Genomic DNA, 486 nt, shown 5'->3' on the forward strand with positions numbered 1-486 from the left:
GCTGGAGATTTCACAGCAGTGAAAATATCAAGCATACCACTGAGTACTCTCTTTTAACACATGTGGCTAATTACAATGGGGATACTGAGAGTCACCTAAGTCATGTTTAAACCACCACATTTAGAACTGCTTTTCCCCTTTCCTCTCTTGGGCCTGCTCATACTGGAGTGACAAGAGCTGTGATATGTGTTTTAGCTATAGTGTGATATGGAGATATAACTTCTCTAGGTAAAAAGAGTCCTCCAAGGGAATCTAAATGTGCAATTGGGACTAAATCTCCAACCAGTAATAGCGTATTTGTATGCCTTACTTGTGCCAGAAATCTGCAAGGAAGGAAGAATTTCTAGGAAGCTGTATTCCTGGAGATTTCTACCACTGTATCTCCAGACAATTTCCTATCTCCAAGAAGACAGAATTCCTACGATATTTTCCCATCCTTCCTTTCCTGAATGAAGAGAGCAGTCTTGAGTCATATATATATATATA

The sequence above is a fragment of the Colobus angolensis genome, unplaced genomic scaffold (assembly GCF_000951035.1).
Source record: "Colobus angolensis palliatus isolate OR3802 unplaced genomic scaffold, Cang.pa_1.0 Scaffold178, whole genome shotgun sequence".
NCBI classification, from domain to species: Eukaryota; Metazoa; Chordata; class Mammalia; order Primates; family Cercopithecidae; genus Colobus; species Colobus angolensis.